Genomic DNA, 17,939 nt, shown 5'->3' with positions numbered 1-17,939 from the left:
TTAGATGGAGGCTTGACAGGATTGGAATCAGGATACACTGTGGAAACGATGGTGTGAGAGCCTCCTTAGTATAGCAAACAGCCTATCAGGCTCCTAGCCTGAGGTCTTGGGTTTGTGCACCAGAGAAGGCACCAACCCTACGTCACTTCTACACCCTCACAATGGAGACAGAAGCCTGGCAGCAGGGAAAATAAGACTAGACCCCTGCTCCAGTAGTTCCCAGACAAGTTGTCCGTGTGTGTCGGAACCCAGGAACTTTTAAAAAACGCACATTCTGTGATCAACAGCCAGTGAGTCTCACTTAGTGTGGCCACGACAGTGCCCTAGAATCTGTGATTTTTAACTGCCTAAGAAACTCTCAGGAACTTTATTAAAGCCCTTGAGCAGCAGGACCGCCTCCAACATACTCACTCTTCCCAGGACAGACACACAGTAGAGAAGACCAACCAGAAAGCACACAGGAAGACAGAACATAATGAACACAGCATGAGAGCCAAGTCAGTGGATCTTTTGAGAACACATCATGACCCCACTGGCCTTCTCCCTGAAGGCTTCAGTTGATGTCAAATCCATTCTCTTCATGGCCAGTGGATGGAGGTGGTGACAGGAGACGACATTTTAGATCCCACATGGCATGTGCTTTTTCTTTCTCCACCTGCAAAGTCCAGGAGCTGAGGCCATGCCTGCTGCCCCATAGTCAGAGCTCTGTCAGGTGTGACTGCAGGCTCAGCTGTCAGTTTGCATTCAAAATGCTCACAGCAGCTTGCAAAGACTGCACAGGAAGTATTTCGTCAGGAAAAATAGAAAGTCTCCAGGAACAGTTTGGACAAACAAGATCATTAATGTCCTCACTCCCTCCCTCTGCCTCTCCCCAGGTGCCAGGTTTGTGTTGTCTTCCATTGTCACAATATCAATGTACACAATTCTGAAATCAAAGATTTACATTTTAAAAATTATCCCTGAGATCTCATCAAGATGGAGGTTGAGCAGACGTTGAACTCGTCTCCTCGCACGAACACAACCAAGTTACAACAATTTTTGGAACAATTACCCTGGATTAAAAACTGAAAACCGGATAAAAAGAACCCCCACGACGAGGGACAGTCCTGATGAAGGCAGAAGAGGCAGTAACTCCGGCCAGAGAGGAAAAAAGCCACCTTTGGGAGCAGCGGAGCTTCTCAGCTGGCCAGGCAGGAGCCATCCTAAGGTAAGCAGCCCTCTCTGGAGGAGTGAGGTCCAGAGCGGGGGCGATACTGCGATAAGCATCCTTTACACTCAGCCCAACTGAGACGGGGGTCTTACTGTCTGGCTTTGCTAGCTATTAACTGCAGCGAGGACACGCCCAGAAAAGCTATCCGCCCGAAAGCTGAAAAGAGCCGGGTCTTAAAGGGCCCACGCACAAACTCACTCATTGCAGCAACCTAAAATCACCAGAGAGAAGGCTGACAGTCCTTTGGTGAAACGAGACTCACCTGGTGGGCTCTGGGGGCATCTCAGTGAGAGGAGGGACCTCTCCGGAGACTGAGGCATTGGTGCGGTCATTGTTCTGAGCTGGTCCAGGTGTGCTGATATGGACACTGGTGGGGGCCATTGAGGTGCATCCCTTGGGCTGTTAGCCCAGGTGTCTGCCACACCCACTAGAGCACAGATTTAATCCAGTTCAGCCAGGGCAGGCAACCCGCCCTAGGGACTGGCCCCTCTAACAGTAAGCCCTCAGGCTACTTTTCAGCCTGCATTGACTGGGTGCCTTGATCCTCTACAGGCAGGCAAAGGTGTCTGCCTCTGTGGGGCAGGGCCTGTGTGAGGACCAGGTGAACTGTGGGGGGCGTTGGGGGAGGGGTGGGGGCCTCTGCAGTGTGGCATTGGGGTACGCTCCAGGGGGTTGAGAAGTGTGCACGGACCAGGACTGTGTTGACAGTGTATGTGGTCCTGTGGGGGGTGAGGCTTATCAGCGGCAGAAGACTTGTGCTTCACAAATAGCCATAAAAAGGATCAGCCCCACCTTCCAAAGCCTGAAACAATTGAGTGCCCCATGCCAAGGGCCAGCCCCACTCAGCTGCACTCCTAAGAGAACTGACAACAGCCTTGTTGGCCTCAGGCCCATCACAACTGTACGCCCCTGAGCCCAGCAACCAGCTACACTGGGTACCAACCCAATTAAGAGGACAACTGCAATAAGAGTGTGCTGATAGACTTTGTAGCCAACAGTGCTGAGGCTCCCCAAACCAGATTTACAAACAGCTCGCCAGGGTAGGAAAGATCAGACTCCCTGGGTACCTGCAGTGGGAGCAACCCTGCTGCAGCAGAAGGACACAAGTAGTGCACAAAGGGGTCACTCCTGGTTCTTATGGACTGGTGACAAGAGGGAAGCACACTGCTGGGCCTCATAAGGCATCTCATACGTAAGGCCACTTCTCCAAGATCAGGAGACATAGCCGACTCACCTAATACAAAGAAAATAGCACAGAGAAAGCGGCATAATGAGGAGGCAAAGGAATACTTTCCAAGCAAGGGAACAGTACAAAACCCCAGAAAAAGGACTAAGTGAAACAAAAACTAGCAACCTATTTGACAAAGAATTCATGCAGAGAAGAATGGATGCACACAGTGAGCACATCAGCAAAGAATTGGAAGATATAAAAAAAAAAACAATCAGAAATGAAGAATACAATACTGGAAATGAGAAATTCACTAGAGGGACTCAATAGCAGAGTAGAGGAAGCAGAAGAACGGATCAGCGAGCTAGACGAAAGACTAGAGGAAATCATACAAGCTGAACAGAAAAGAGAAAAAAGAATTACACAGAATGAGAACAGTCTAAGGGAACTCTGGGACAATATCAAGCATGCTAACATTCGGATTATAGGTGTCCCAGAAGGAGAAGAGAAAGACAAAGGGGCAGAAAATTTGTTCGTAAAAATAATACAGGAAAACTTTCCTAACCTGAGGAAGGAAACAGACATCCAAATTCAGGAAACACAGACAGCTCCAAACAAGAGAAGCACAAAGAGGCCCACACCAAGACATATTATAATCAAAATGTCCAAAATTAAAGACAGAGAGAATTCTAAAAGCAGCAAGAGAAAGGCCACAAGTGACATATAAAGGGAAGCCCATCAGGCTATCAGCGGACTTCTCAGTCGAGACCCTACAGGCGAGAAGAGAATGGCACGACATATTTAGAGTGCTAAAAGGAAAAACCCTACAGCCAAGAATACTCTATCCATCAAGGTTGTCATTCAGAATGGTAGGAGAGATAAAGAGCTTTCCAGACAAGCAAAAATTAAAGGAGTTTATCACCAAGAAACCAGTTCTGCAAGAAATGCTGAAGGGACTCATTTAAGTGGGAAAGCGACGACCACAAATAGAGATTAAAAAAATGATCAAAAAAACACAAAACTACAACAACAAAAAGGCAATAAAATCACTTGTAACGTAAAAATATAGTAAAGGCAGCAGATCAACTACCTGTGAAGATAATAGGAAGGGTAAAAGACAAATGTACTAAAATCACCTATTTCAATGATAAGAAGGTAATGGATAGACACACACTAACCAAAAGACTACATATGATGTGAAAATAATACAATGTGGGAGGAGGGCAGTGAAAAAGTAGAGCTTTTAGAAAGAGGTCAAGGTAAAGAGTCTCTCTACTCAATATAGACTGTTATATGCATAGTATATTAAATACGATCCTCATGGTAACCACAAACCCAAAACCTATAACAAGCAGGAAAAAAAAGTAAGACAAAAGAAATCAAACATATTACTAAAGATAGCCATCAAACCACAAGGGAAGAGAGGAAGAGAAAAAGAAAGGAACAGAGAAGAACTACTAAAACACCCAGAAAAAAAAGTGACAAAATGGCAATAAATACATATTTATCAATAGCTACTTTAAATGTCAATGGACTACATGCTCCAATCAAATGCCACAGGGTGGCCAATTGGATAAAAAAACAAGACCCATGTATATGCTGCATACAAGAGACACACTTCGGAGCTAAAGACACTCACAAACTGAAAGTGAAAGGATGGAAAAAGATACTCCATGCAAATGGCAAAGAAAAGAAAGTGGGGTTAGCAATACTTATATCAGACAAAATAGACTTTAAGTCAAAAACTGTAATAAGAGACAAAGACGGGCACTACATAATGATAAAGGCAACAATCCAGCAAGAAAATATGACACTTGTAAATATCAACGCACCCAACATAGGAGCACCTAAATATGTAAAGCAATTATTAACAGACATGAGAGGAGAAATAGTAACACAATAATAGTAGGGGACTTTAACACTCCACTTACACCAATGGGTAGATCATCCAAACAGAAGATCAATAAGGAAACACTCGCCTTAAAGGACACATTAGACCAGATGGACTTAGTAGATATATACAGAACATTCCATCCAAAACCCACAGACTACACATTCTTTTCAAATGCACATGGAACATTCTCCAGGATTGATCACATATTAGGCCACAAAACAAGTCTCAACAAATTTAAGAAGACCGAAATAATACCATGCATCTTTTCTAACCACAAAGGTATGAAACTGGAAACCAACTACAGAAAGAAAACCAGAAAAGCCACAAAAATGTGGAGACTGAACAAAATGCTACTGAACAACGATTGGGTCAATGAAGAAATCAAAGAAGAAATCAAAAAATTCCGGAGACAAATGAAAATAAAAACACGACATGCCAAAATCTGTGGGATACAGCAAAAGCGGTTGTACAAGGTAAGTTTATAGCAATTCAGGCCTACCTCAACAAAGAGGAAAAATCCCAAATACGCTATCTAAAAGTGCACCTAAAGGTACTGGAAAAAAGAGCAACAGACAAAGCACAAAATCAGCAGAAGGAAGGAAATAACACAAATCAGAGCAGAAATAAACCAAGTAGAGACTAAAAAAACAATAGGAAAAATTAACGAAACCAAGAGCTGGTTCTTCGAAAAGATACACAAAATTGACAAACCCTCAGCTAGACTCACCAAAAAAAAGGGAGAAGGCTCAAATAAATAAAATCAGAAATGAAAGAGGAGAAATTACAACGGACACCTCAGAAATACAAAAGATGATAAGAGAATACTATGAAAAGCTATAGACCAACAAATTGGATAATCTAGAAGAAATGGATAAATTCTTAGAAACATACAACCTTCCAAAACTGGACCAAGAAGAAGTAGAAAATCTGAATAGGACAATCACCAGTAAGGAGATCAAAACAGCAATCAAAAACCTCCCAAAACATAAAAGTCCAGGACCAGACGGCTTCCCTGGTGAATTCTACCAAACATTCAAAGAAGACTGAATACCTATCCTTCTCAAACGCTTCCAAAATACTGAAGAGGAGGGGAGGCTTCCTACCTCCTTCTACGAAGCCAACATTATCCCGATACCAAAACCAGACAAGGACAACACGAAAACAGAAAATTATAGGCCAATATCACTGATGAACATCGATGCAAAAATCCTCAACAAGATACTAGCAAATTGAATACAACAATACATTAAAAAGATCATACATCATGATCAAGTGGGTTTCATTCCACGGAAGCAGGGATGGTACAACATCCGCAAGTCTATCAACGTGATACACCACATTAACAGAATGAAGAATAAAAATCACATGATCATCTCAATACACGCAGAGAAAGCATTTGACAAGATACAGCATCCACCTATGATAAAAACTCTAAATAAAATGGGTATAGAAGGAAAATACCTCAACATAATAAAGGCCATACATGACAAACCCACAGCAAAGATCATTCTCAATGGAGAAAAACTGAAAGCTATCCCTCTAAGAACAGGAACCAGACAAGGATGCCCACTGGCACCGCTCTTATGTAACACAGTCTTGGAAGTCCTAGCCAGAGCAATCAGGCAAGAAAAACAAATAAAAGGGATTCACACTGGAATAGAAGAAGTGAAACTGTCACTCTTTGCAGACGACATGATTTTATATCTAGAAAACCCTAAAGATTCCACTAAAAAGCTTTTAGAAATAATAAAGGAATACAGTCAAGTCGTGGGATACAAAATCAACGTACAAAAATCGGTTGCGTTTTCTACACACTAACAACGAAGTAGCAAAAAGAGAAATTAAGAATAAAATCCCATTTATAATTGCAACAAAGAGAATAAAATACCCAGGAATAAACTTAACCAAAGAGGTGAAAGTTCTGTACACCGAAAACTATAAAACACTGTTGAAAGAAATCGAAGAAGAAACAAAGAAATGGAAAGATATTCCGTGGTCTTGGATTGGAAGAATTAACATAGTTAAAATGTCCATACTTCCTAAAGAAATCTATAGATTCAACGCAATCCCTATCAAAATTCCAACAACATTTTTTACAGAAATAGAACAAAGAATCCTAAAATTTATATGGAACAACAAAAGACCCCGAATGGCCAAGGGATTCCCGAGAAAAAAGAACAAACCTGGAGGGATCACACTCCCTGATTTCAAATTATACTACAAAGCCATAGTAACCAAAACAGCACGGTACTAGCACAAAAACAGACACACAGATCAACGGAACCGAATCGAGAGCCCAGAAGTAAACCCACACGTTTATGGACAGCTAATATTCGACAAGGGAGCCAAGAGCATACGATGGAGAAAGGAGAGTCTCTTCAATAAACGGTGTTGGGAAAACTGGATAGCCACATGCAAAAGAATGAAATTGACCATTCCCTTACACCATGCACAAAAATCAACTCAAAATGGATGAAAGACTTGAATGTAAGACCCGAAATCATGAGACTTCTAGAAGAAAACACAGGCAGTACGCTCTATGACATCGGTGTGAGCAGCATATTTTCAAGTCCCATGTCTGACCCGGCAAGCGAAACAAAAGAAAAAATGAACAAATGGGACTACATCAAACTAAAAAGCTTCTGCACAGCAAAGGAAACCAGCAACAAAACAAAAAGACAACCTAACAATTGGGAGAAGATATTTGCAAACCATATATCAGATAAGGGGTTAATATCCAAAATATACAAAGAACTCATACAGCTCAACAACAAAAAAAACCAACAATCCAATTAGAAAATGGGCAAAAGATCTGAACAGAGATTTCTCCAAAGAAGATATACGGATGGCCAACAAGCATATGAAAAGATGCTCAACATCATCAGCTATCAGGGAAATGCAAATCAAAACTACAATGAGGTATCACCTCACTCCGGTCAGAATGGCTATAATTAACAGGAAACAACAAGGGTTGGAGAGGATGTGGAGAGAAGGGGACCCTTGTTCACTGCGTGGGAGTGCAAACTGCTGAAGCCACTATGGAAAGCAGTATGGAGTATCCTCAGAAAATTAAGCATAGATCTACCATATGATCCAGCTATTCCACCGCTGGGTACTTATCCAAAGAACTTGAAAACACAAAGGCATAAAGATTCTTGCAACCCTATGTTCATTTCAGCATTATACACAATAGCCAAGACATGGACGCGACCTAGGTGCCCACCAAGGGACGAATGGACAAAGAAGATGTCGTATTTGTACACGATGGACTACTACTCAGCCATAAGAAATGACGAAATCCGGCCATTTGTGACAACATGGATGGACCTTGAGGGTATTATGCTGAGTGAAATAAGTCAGAGGGAGAAAGTCAAATACCATATGATCTCAATCATAAGTAGAAGATAAAAACAACGACCAAAAAAAACACACATAGCATTGGAGATTGGATTGGTGGCTACCATCGGGGAAGGGGGGAGGGGCTAGGGCAAAAGGGGTGATTAGGCTCACATGTGAAGGGATGGAGTATAATTAGTTTTCGGGTGGTGAACACGATATAATGTATACAGAATTCAAAATATGATGTACATCCGAAAAAAACAAAAAAATAAAAACAAAACAAAGTTATCCCCTACTCTCTTCCAAACCTTTTGTCTAGTACGGTTGTATGCAAGAGAGACTAAAGAATTTTCACAGAAAAACAAGTTCTATAACCTAACTACAAAGACACATCATGTTTAGGAACTGGTCAGGATGAAATCTCAAATTTTAAAAAAACTTCCAGGGGCCGGCCCCATAGCATAGCGGTTAAGTTCAGCACACTCCACTTCAGTGGCCCAGGTTGGCGGGTTCAGATCCCAGGTGCGGACCTACACCACTCATCAGCCATGCTGTGGCAGCGACCCACATATAAAGTGTAGGAAGACTGGCACAGATGTTAGCTCAGGGCTAATCTTCCCCAAGCAAAAAAAAACCAAAAAAAAGAAAAAGAAAAGAAAAAGAGGAAGATTGGCAACAGATGTTAGCTCTGGGCTAATCTTCCTCAGCCAAAAAAGAAAAAAGTCAAAATGGGCTTACGTAACCTCCTGTCGCCTCTGTCTGTATCATTTATCTAGTGAGCAGGCTGGAAAAGATCAGTGTCTTGCCGGGGCAGCTGCATTGAATAGTTATATTGCCTAACATCTTACATGAATTTTCCCACACATCCAGATGCAATAGCCACAAAAGACAAGGCCATTTTTAAAAGGTCCCCCTCTTTTCCCCTTTCACTGAAAGTTTACTCAACCCCTTAGCAGTAAACTGACACTCACAGGGTTACCATTACAGCCTCCTGGGGGAGATCCTGGATGGAATGCTGGGAGGGGCTGTATCAGCAGCAGCAGCCACGCTGAAGCAAAGGCTGGAGTGTTTTTTGCCCTTCTTTGCCTCTAGTGTATCTATCGCTTTGCTCCAGCCCAAACCGATTTAATTTGTTTCCTCTCACTTGGAGGAGAGAGCAAGTCAAACTTTTCACATTTCTGGCTGACCCAAAGGTCACCTTTGGGAACCTATGGATCCTTCTTCCACCTACTGGGAGGAAAGAACAAACACCAAAGTCATGAACTGGCTGCGCTTCTTCCCCCTCACATCACCCAGCACGGCAAAAGCAGCCAAGGGATGCAGTGAGCTAACTCTCCTGAAATTGGATCTTTTATTTGTAAATTCTGTAAGTAACACTAACCTGTCGCAACAGACAGCAGCACAGCTGCTGTTTCATATCACGAGTACATCCATAGTCACCGAGGCACAAAAGGTTCACCATCCTTGCCCCTTCATCCTTCCTTTACTCCAACAAGGCTTTCGCCCTATTTCAGGTGAAAGTCAGGGTCTTGCTAGTGGATCCCATGGCAGCCACTACTGTTTCGGATGTCCCAAGACCACCCTTTCTTTGATGGATCCCCAGGAGGACTCAACTCAGTATACAGTCACCCTCATGGAAAAAGATTTATCACGGCAAAAGGACTCAAAGCCAAATCAGCCAGGGGGAGGGGTACCCTGGGCACCACCTGGAGCAAACCAGGGCAAGCTTCCAAGAGTCCTTGCCCTGTAGAGTCTCACAATCTGTCCCTTGAACAATGAATTATGGCAGATGTTTGAAATGTGGTCTACCAGGGAAGCTCATGAGAAACTCAGTGCCCAAGGTCTTTATTGGGGGCCGGTCACATAGGCACTGTCTGCTTAGCATGTCCCAAGACTTCAGAGTCCCAGAAGGCAGGCAGGTGTTTAGCATAAAACACACTGTTTGGACAAACACTTTAGGAAGCGTAAACCGCCCTTCTCAGGTAGGGAATGGTGGCAAACCTCCCCAAATCCAAGTTCCCAGATGCAAGGTAAGGGCCAACAAGCCGGTCTTTCTAAGGATGGCAGTCCCAGGCCTGCTACGTTAACTCTTTTCTGCACAGCAGTCAACAACAAAGCTTCAAAATACATAACCGAGTCAGACGGACCACAAAGGATAAACAAACACCTCTACAATTACAGTTGGAGACTACAACACTCTCTCAGTAATATATAGATCTAATGAAGAGAAAACGAGCAATAAGTCTATGAAGTCAATGACACCATGAACAACCCGGATGTAACTGACAAGTTGGGAACTCTCCACATAACAACAGTGGAATGTACATTTATTTCAAGTGCATATGGAAGTTTCACCAAGGTAGACCATATTCTAGGTCATAAAACAAATCTTACCAAATGGAAATATAGTTGAAATCATACAAAGAATGTTGTCTGACCAAAAGAGAAAAGCCACCGAGAAGTAAGAAAAAGTTAAGAGGAAAATCTCCAAACACAAGGAAATTAAACTATACACTTCTAAATAATCCATGGGTCAAAGAGCAAGACTCAGGGGAAATTAGAAAATATTTTGAACTGAATGAAAATGAAAATACAACACATCAAAATTTGCAGGATGCAGCTAAAGCAATGCTTAGCAGTAAATGTCCAGCATCAAATGCTTGTCTTAGAAAGAATGAAGGACCCAAATCAAGGATGAAAGCTTCCACCTTAAGAAACTAGAAAAAGAAAACGAAGATAAACTCAAAGCAAGCAGAATAAGGGAAATAGAGATTGGAGCAGAAATCGGAAAAAGAATAGACATAATCAATGAAACCAAAACTAGTTCTTTGAAAAGGTCAATAAAATCCATAAACTACCCAGGCTGACAACAACAACAACAACAACGGAAAGATAAATAAAGAAAAGACACAACTTCCCAACATCAGGAATAAAACAGGTTACAGGCCCCACAGAAATTAAAAGGATCCTATAAGTAACTGCACGTTCCCACATCTGGCAACTTAAGATAAAATGGAACAATTGCTTGAAAGACACAAACTATCAAAGCCCAACCAAAAGTAAACAGATAATCCGAATAGATACATATCTACTAAAAAATCAAATTTGTCGTTGAAAAACTTCACAAATCTCCAGGCTCCTATGGTATTCCCTGGAAAATCCTACCAAACACTTAAGAAGAAATCACAGCAATTCTACACAGTCCCTTCAAGGAAACAGAAGAGAGGGAACACTTCTTGAATCACTCTATCAGATTAGCATTATCCCGATACCAAAATCAGACAAAAACAGCATTAACAAATCAAATTCAGTAACATATAAACAGAATAATACACCATGACCAAGTGGGGTTTATCCCAAAAGTGCAAAGCTGGTGGAGTATTCAAAAATCAATCACTAAGTCCACCATATTAGCGAACCAAAGAAAAAGAACCACATGATCCTATCAATTGATGCAGAAAAAGCGTCTGACAAAATTCAACAGCCATTCGTGATAAAAACATTCAGGAGTAGAAGGGAGCTTTCTTAGCCTGATATAGAGCATCTACAAAAATACCTACACCTTCCATCCTACTTAATGGAGAAAGACTAAAGGCTTTCTTCCTAAGATCAGGAATGACGCCAGGAGGATGGCCACTTTCTCACTCCTGCTATTCAACATTGTACTGGAAGTCCTAGCCACTCTAGTAAGGCAAGAAAAAGAAATGGCTTACAGATTGGGAAGGAGGAAATAAAACTGCTCCAATTCATTGATGAATGTAGACATGATTATCTACATAGAAAATCCCATGAAATCTATTTTTAAAATCTCCTATAATAGGTGAGCTCAGCAATGTTGCAGGATACAAGCTCAACACAAAAAATCAAGAGTATTTCTAAATACTATCAATGAACGATTACAAAACAAAATTAAAAAAAAAAAACACAAAAAGCTGAGGAAAGAAACAAAAGAAGACCTAAACATATGGAGACATATACTGTGCTCATGGGTTGATAAATTCAATATAATTAAGATGCCAATAGTCCCCAAATGGATCCATCAATTTCATACAATTCCAATAAAAAATCCCAGCATCATGTTTTGTAGATAGAGACTAACTGATTGTAAAATTTATATGGAGAGGCGAAGAAACTAGAACAGCCAAATAATTTTGAAAACAAAAAATAAAACTGAAGGAGTAACGCCGATTTTAAGATTTACATCGCAGCTACGGCCAAGCTACGGAAACAACCTAGGTGTCCATGGATGGATGAATGGATGAAGAAAAGGTGGTGTATACATATACGATGGAACGTTATTCAGCTATAAAATAGAAGAAAATCCTGCCTTTTGCAACGACATGGATGGACCCTGAAGGCTTTACGCTAAGTGAAATAAGTCAGACAGAGAAAGACAGCCTATGTTCTCACGTCCGTGTGGAATCTAACAAAGCCAAACTCAGAGAGATGGAGATCAGCAAATGCACTGGGGCAAATGTACTGGGGCAAATGTTGGTCAAGGGGTACAAACTTCCAGCCATAAGATACATAAATTCTGGCAATCTAACGTATAACATTAACAGTACTGTGTTATATACTGAAAGTTGTTGAGAGTAGATCTTAAATGTTACCCAAACAAAAAAATGGTAATTACGTGAGGGGACAGGGCGTTAACTAACCTTGTTGTGGCAATCATCCCACAAGATACAGTTGTCCCTCGGTATCCACGGGGGATTGGTTCCAGGACCCCCGTGGATACCAAAATCCACGGAGCCTCTGTCCCTTAGTAGGCCCTCAATATCCGGGGGTTCTGCATTCTCGGATCATAAACACAGAAGTACAGGATCTGTGGTTGGCTCAATCTGCAGATGCGGAACTTGCGGATACGGAGAGCCAACTGTAGGGTGCACCAAATCATCGCGTTGTATACCTTAAACCTACTTATGTTATATGTCAGTAATAGCTTGATAAAGCTGGAACAAATAAAATAATCTCATTTTACTTATTTATCCAGTGGGAGCCCCTTCGAGTTATTTCTTGTGTCCTTCCGACATCTCCCCATCATTCCTTGAACTTTCCCTTATTACTGACACCACAAGTTGAGGCAGTCTCATTTATCCTTTCCCTCCTCCAGCCTGGGAACCCATCATTTAGCAGGGGATGGTATTTAGAAGCCAAGATCTGGGAGCTAGGTGTACTTATTGCTATTGGGTCGGTGCTGTCTCCAAAACTTTGGAATATATGTATGTACACACTCACACACGCACACATACGTATGTACATCTATATCCATCTACCCATATATGCACACACAGACTCCAATTCCAGTATAACCCCCCGATTTTGTTGTAGTTTTCTTCCTTTCCATAATTGAAACTCCCTTTTCCAAAAGTACGAGACATGGCTCCCATTATCCTTACACACTTACTGACTTGATGAATCCCAGTGTATATAAGCCATCCTTTCCCCACACAGTGTCCCTCCTCACATGCTGTGCCAACCATCCTGCACCTTTGACCTCCAGGCCCCACTCAGGGTTGAACCCCTGAGCCAGTTAGCCCTCTCCTCCGCCAACCCCCAGGGACCCTCCTTACTGCCTTGGGCTCTGTCCTCATGGATGGATGTCCTCCTCACTGTGCCTGGGCGCCGACTCCCCAAGTTGGGATGCCCCTACACATATACACTTGCCTTGCTCTGCAGCACCTCATGGCTTTAGGACTGAACTGCTCAGGCAAAAAAGAGAAGGGAAGTGAAAGAATGGGCAGGGAAGGGGAAAAGGGTGAACGTATCTTAATAGGATCAATTAATTAAGATGAATTGGGCCAAATCCAGGCAATATTATGAAGCCAGTTGTGTTTTTTCTCACTGCTCTCCAGCTTCCCCTTCCTGCCTCTCTCTCTTCTGCCCCAGTTCTTTCTCATTCCTAAAGTCCTGCCCTCGATCAAGAGTAGAAATGTTATGATGGCCATGGTTCCCATATTATAATTTATACTAGCAGGCCGGCTGCCATTCAGTGTGGATGGTGTCCTCCCTGCAGCCCTGACACTCAAACCCTCTGTCTCTAGGATGAAGTGGAAAGTTTCACTCCTCTTTTAGCAATTTCAGAAGCGAGCAGAGAGAAGGTGCAAGGCCTTGGAGCCTCGGGGCCTTCATCCGTAAAATGGGGATGACCCCACCTCCCTCACCAGTTGTGGGGGAAATAGAAATAGCAACACCATGCACCTTTCAATGAGTGCTACATGTGAAACCCAGTGATGAGGGCTTTACCACCATCACTGGACTCCCTGACATCCAGGAACACACCAAGTGGATTTCCCCTCAGGACTGTTGCACCTGCTGTTCTTTCTGCCTAAAATGCTCCGCCCTCAGGTAATCCAAGGCATGCTCCCTCACTTCCTCCAGGTCTTCGCTCAATCACCACCTTTTCAGGGAGACCTTCCTTGATCACCCTGAATAAAACAAGCACGTCCTCCCTACATACCCTTTCCATCGACCTTGCCTCATCTTTCTACCTAGCACTTGCCACCCTCGATGTGCTATATATTTACTGACCAACTCTATGAAATCAGAGACTTTGATTTTGTTTTTGTCCTGTTTATGTTTGTCATAAACATGTTATGTTATGTCCTGATTTTGCTTGTGTTTGTCAGTTTTGTCCTGTGTTTTATCACTAACTCCTAGAACAGTACTCAGGCACAGAGCAGGCGCTCAGAAAACTCTTCTGGAAGGATGGCTGGGAGCCAGGCCCTTTACACACATGCTAAGATGCACAGGTACACTCCAAGACAGGCATTGGCCCCAGTTTATGAAGTATGATACATACTGAGGCTCCAGGAGACAAGCGACTTGTCCAACGACACACAACCAGGACTTGGGGCTCGAGGCTTTGGAATCATATCCGCCAGATTCCAAAATCCTCACTTCCTGGACAGAGACCTCACAACCAAAAAGGTAAGAAATTCTAAACAGCTCAGATACCCAGAGACATCAAAAACCAGATCACTGAACGCAAAACCTAAACCAGATTCCGAACATCTCTGCACAGAGAGCTCACAACTGCAGTCACAGACCCCCAAAGAGAACAGAGACCATGCACACTGCCACGAGGACCTCCCCAACATACCAAAGTCCTCGCCCCAGGAAACAAGTTAAAACTGCTCAGATACCTCACATCCTAGAGACAGACCCTCAAACCACTCAGACACCTCTCAACCTGATACAAAGACCACAAAACCAGAAAGACAGAAGTTCAAGTAACTCGGAAACATCACATAACCTTGCGATAGAGTCCCCAGACAAATCAGAGAACCTAGGCCCTGAGCGCAGACCCCCAAACAGCTCAAATACTTTACACCTTAAGATAAAGCCCACCCCACACCCAAGCAGCTCAGAGACTTCACAACTTGGGACCCAGAATGACATACGGCTCAGAGACCTCATACCCTGGGGTGCAGATGCCTACAGAGAGATCCCATACCCAGGGACACAAATGCCCAACAGCTCAGAAAATGCACACCCAGATTTACAGGTACACAAAGCCTAAGAGACCTTATACCACGTCGCACCAAATCCACTCAGATAAAATATCCCATTCGTTCACAATCCCCCAAAAGGCTCAGACAGATCAAATGTACCCAAACAGCATCTGAGATGTCATACCTAGCGACACACTTTACTTCCTAGGCAGAGACACCAAACTAGCTCAGAGACCTCTCCCCGGACATTAATTGAATGCATCTGTAGGACTGACGGTGCGGTGCCAAACGCGCCCGACTAGGCTTCTGACTGAGTCAGGGCTAAAGAAGACTGAAAAGCTCACGTGAAGACAGCACCGTCACCCCGCGCATCCAGCGTCGGACTCTAGTTACAAGCCAGAGATTGCGCCGAACCTCGCCACTGACCCGGGCAGCAGCTTCAGCCTCCTCGGGACAGTCAGTTGGTGAAGAGTCCAACTCGCAGGAAAATTCTACACTCTGAAAAGCTCCCCGCCCCCGAGCTCCAGGAGCGCCGTCATCGCGCCTGTCCCAGACAGACGGCCAACGGGAACTGGCTGGGCGAAGAGGGAGGCGGGAACAACCGGGTCCACCCGGTGCCGCTCTGCGTCCCGGAAGTGCTTAGTCCGGCGATCTCGCCGTGACCAATCACCGCCCAGTACGGCCTCTGGCCCAGACCCCCCACCCCCCACGTCCGTCCGGGAGCCAATCTCTCGCCCCCTCATAGTCTCCAGCTGGATGCGACCATGTAGAAACGGAGAGGTGGAGTTGGAGAAGTGGAAGTGAAAGCTACAGCCTCAGACACGGGTTCCACTTGGGCTTCAATGCACCGGGAGAATGGAGTGGTGGGAGTGGGGATGGACTCGACGGCGCATTAGTGTCTCCACTAGGAACTGTGGTTGATGCCCCACGCGGTGTAAGCACACCCTCAGTGTTGTCACACACACACACACCCCCTCAGTGTTGTCACACACACACACACACACACACACACAATGGGTTATTCCAAAACGGATGCCCCCTCCCCGATGGTACCTCCCGGAGAGCACGGTCCTACCTCTGCGCCCCTCAGTGGTACCGCCCAGGACAGAACTGTTCCATCTCGCGCGCCCCTTGCTGGTGTGAACGGAAAACAGCTGGTCGGTGCAGATGCCCATGGGCCGTTGCAGGCTGGTCCCCAAAGGCTGGGAGGGCAAAGTTACGATGAAAACCCCACAACTCGCTGCAGTCTTGGACCCGGGAAAAAGTCTTCCTAAGCTGAAATTTGCCTCCCTGCGTTGGTCACCCTAGCGTTAGAACCCCCCCTGGGCATTGTGCTGGCTTGTGCTTCCCTGGGTAATGCAGAATGAGTCTAGTTGGGGAACCCAGACACGGTCCCCCAAGGGGCAGGTGGGATGGAGCTCCCGACTGGGGTCCAAAGGCCTAATGTGGGGCAGGCCTCTGTCCTTGACTGTGAGTAATAGCGAAAGGGACAGCAGGACCTTTGGTTCTGTTAGGGAAGGAGCCATTTCCCAGGGTCCCCCAGGACATTGAGTAGGTGAGATAAAGACCATGGACTTCGTCACCACCCCGTCACCCCTGAACATGTTCCCTAGCAGAATCCTCAGCATGTCTAGCTATGCCTCTCTCCACAACTTTGCCTTTGTTTATTCATTCTCCCTTTCCTTCTCTCCAAATTGCCTGTCAGGCACTATTATGGGTGTTAGGAATACAGCCGTTTGGAAAGAGACAAAAACGCTGGCCCTCGTGGAGCTTGCATTCTATTGGGATCATACAGCACAAAAACGTAAGTAATTTGTCAGGTATTGGTGATTGCTGTGATTAAAGTTAAATCGGAATAATAAAGTAAAGAGAGTAGTGTAGAAAGAGGGGTCAAGGAAGGTCTTGCTAAGACTGTGACATTTGAGCAGAAACCTAGAGGAGATGAATATCTGGGAGAAAAGCCTCCCAGACAGAGATGAGCGCCTCTGGAAAAGTCTGGGAGTGGAACTCAGTCTAGTTTGTATGAGGAACAGTGAGGAGGCTGGTGTGGCTGGCACAGCATGATGGAGAGAGAGAGGTAGGAGCTGAGGTCAGAGAGGTAATGAGGGCCAGATCATGTAGGGCCTTCTGGGCCGTGGTGAGGGCTTGGACTGACTTTGAGTGAGCCGTGGGAGGGTTTTTAGCAGAGAAGCCCCCATGCCTGTTTCAGAGGCTGGAGGCCCAGGTCACCCAATGTATGGGGAGGAGCTCCTGGTTTGCCGCAAAGAAGAACCCCTTCCCCAGCCTCACTGCAGCTGAACATACCTTCCCTGGACAATCCCGTAGACTCAGGAGGAACCCCCCAACTGTTCCCCATGAATGTCCACGTCAAGGGATGATACCCTCAGGAGAGGCCGAGTGTGGGCCTTCATGGCATGAATGAGGTCATACCCAGGCCCGTGTGTGAGAGGGACAAAGTGATAGGCACAGAGGAGAGAGAGAGAGAGAGAAACGAACATTACAGACAGGGACAGAGACTGTTTCTGGCAGCACACTGTCCCCACTGAATTAGCACCCACCTGTGGGCCCCCAGCCCTGCTACTGGATGATGTGCCTGTTTCTACAGGGGAAAGGAAGCCCCTCCTCAGGGACTGTTTCTAGGGAATGACTCAACTGCCCATCACCTGGGCCTCAGTCACACTGCCTTGACACACATCAGGACGCTCTGCCCCTCAGGACCAGGACATGTCCCAGTTGTGGGGAGGCTCATTGTGTACACAAGGTCCCCCACACCCCATCAGGCCCCTAGCTGCCTTCCTGCTGATCTCAGTGCCAAAAAAATGCTTTAAAGGGGGAAGGGGTGGCAGAGATCTCTACCTTTTCAGTGGGGCCTTC

The 17,939-nt window shown here is 44.7% G+C and overlaps 1 protein-coding gene across 13 annotated transcripts in view; it reads right to left on the bottom strand.

Moving 5' to 3' along the window:
- Positions 1-16,166, bottom strand: part of FAM156A (family with sequence similarity 156 member A) — a 94,448-nt gene extending 78,282 nt beyond the window's left edge. For 8 of the 13 annotated variants that reach the window (XR_011434640.1, XR_011434638.1, XR_011434637.1 and 5 more), the window contains exon 1: positions 15,410-15,638. The gene's annotated coding sequence lies outside the window, so the exon portion shown is untranslated. Of the gene's footprint in view, positions 1-15,249; positions 15,639-16,140 lie in introns of those variants that run through there. The other 5 variants (XM_070257066.1, XM_070257064.1, XM_070257062.1 and 2 more) reach the window with 5 other exon arrangements.
- Positions 16,167-17,939: the final 1,773 nt, after the last annotated feature.

The sequence above is a fragment of the Equus caballus genome, chromosome X (genome assembly GCF_041296265.1).
Source record: "Equus caballus isolate H_3958 breed thoroughbred chromosome X, TB-T2T, whole genome shotgun sequence".
NCBI classification, from domain to species: Eukaryota; Metazoa; Chordata; class Mammalia; order Perissodactyla; family Equidae; genus Equus; species Equus caballus.
This window is presented reverse-complemented; position numbering and strand designations above follow the sequence as displayed.